The sequence below is a fragment of the Lactuca virosa genome, chromosome 3 (assembly GCF_052849685.1).
Source record: "Lactuca virosa cultivar CGN04683 chromosome 3, Lactuca_virosa_CGN04683_v6, whole genome shotgun sequence".
Taxonomy (NCBI): Eukaryota; Viridiplantae; Streptophyta; class Magnoliopsida; order Asterales; family Asteraceae; genus Lactuca; species Lactuca virosa.
The window spans coordinates 324,267,622-324,269,369 of record NC_136428.1 but is presented as its reverse complement, the minus strand read 5'-3'; the positions used below and the strand labels follow the sequence as shown (position 1 = coordinate 324,269,369).

Below are 1,748 nucleotides of genomic sequence, written 5' to 3'. Positions count from 1 at the left end.
TGAATTTTATGTTAAGAGTTAAGTTCATCTAAACTTGAAAAATTAGATAAAACCCCCTCTTTGCTAGAAAATTAGGTTAATTTAATAGTAGGTAGATTAATTTGTCAAAGCCGTTCCCTGTGATCGACACCCTACTTACCCGACTATTCTATAATTTGACTAGGTACACTGCCTAGGTGCAATTTAGTTAGTTAAGTTAGTTAGGTTATTAATATAAAATTAGGTGTAGCTATTTGCACGCATCAAGTTTTTGACCCGGGGAACGGCTTATTTGTTAGTTGATTTATTTGCGTTAGGTTGATCGATCCTTTTTGTGGGGTAAAACCTGCAAAAAGTTACTTTTTCAGCTTAGGTTTTTGTTTCAGTACCAGACTCACGACGTGAGCCTTAAGCTCACGACGTGAGCCTTAAGCTCACGACGCGAGTTCAGTAGTTTTACGTTTTTCTTCGTTTTTCTTTTTTGTTAGTTTTTCTGCGACAACACGAGGTGGTGACCTTTACCACGTCGTGGTGGCCAGACAATAGGCAATTTTTATTTAGTTTTTGTTCAGTTTTACGTTTTTATTTTTGTTTATTCGCAGAAGTTAATGACCAGAGGTTCCAACACACCTTTGGTGCCACCACTTGAAGATCTAGAGTCGGCCCTTCACAAAAAGACTGATAAGAGCGCAGAAGTGAACCAAACACCAAAGAAGACACCTTTCCAAGAAATCAAATCGGTCTATTCAAAGAAGTCAGGAAAGAAAACGAGAGAGTCAAGCACATCTTTAAAGGACAAGAGCAAGGTTGAAAGTTTCGATCAAATACCTAATCCACAAGAGTCTGAGTACGAATCCGAACTAGAGTTTGGAATATATAAGAGTGCACCCGAAGACGAGCCAGAAAACGAGATGGCGAACATTGAAGAGATGTCCATGGGAGCCTACAAGAAGCGTATTAGAGACTATGTTGGTCCGGGTTTAGTACAACCCGCAATTCCTGCTACTGCCACATTCGAGCTGAAGGGGCACATCCTTACTGCACTTAAGGATATTCCATTTTATGGAAAGGATCATGAGGATGATTTTAAGCATATAGATGAGGTAAATGACATTGCATACTATTTCAATGTCCCTAATGTTCCTAGAGAGACAGCTTTGTTGAGGATGCTACCAGTCACTTTTAAAGGAGCTGCATAAGACTGGCTGAAGGCAATACCACCTGGTGCAATCACTACTTGGGCCCAAATGCGTGAGCAGTTTCTAGAACAATTCTGTCCACCATCCAAGATAGCTAAACTCAAAAAGGCGATAACCAATTTTGAACAACAACCAGGGGAGTCACTTTACGAGGCATGGGAGTGCTACAAAACTAAGAAATTGTCCTCAACATGACCTTAATATTCAACAAGAGATGTCTATATTCTATGATGGGGTCAATGTCATGACAAGGCAACTCCTTGATTCGCAAGGACCTCTTACGAAGAAAAATCTGAATCAGATTAAGGTCTTGCTTAAAGAGTTCGCGAAGCATTCTCGTGAGTACCACAACCCAAGACACGATGGAGGAAAAGGCTGTGAGGGTGCACATTCAGAAGAGATGGCTGCTATGATGGCAATGCTAAATAATATGGATCAGAGGTTGACCCAGATGGACCAATCAATTCATTCAATTAGAGTTGGTTGTGAGAGATGCAGTGGTCCACACTTGACTAAGGACTGCCACTTGGATGAATATGGGAACAAGAAGGCTCAAGTTTGCTACTCGAG

At 40.8% G+C, this 1,748-nt stretch overlaps 1 non-coding gene across 1 annotated transcript; it reads right to left on the bottom strand.

Annotated features, from left to right (window-relative positions):
- Nucleotides 1-1,274: 1,274 nt before the first annotated feature.
- Nucleotides 1,275-1,376, bottom strand: LOC145167974 (small nucleolar RNA R71). The gene has a single exon (XR_013741571.1). It is a non-coding gene; the product is annotated as a small nucleolar RNA R71 (small nucleolar RNA).
- Between the last annotated feature and the right edge of the window lie 372 nt (nucleotides 1,377-1,748).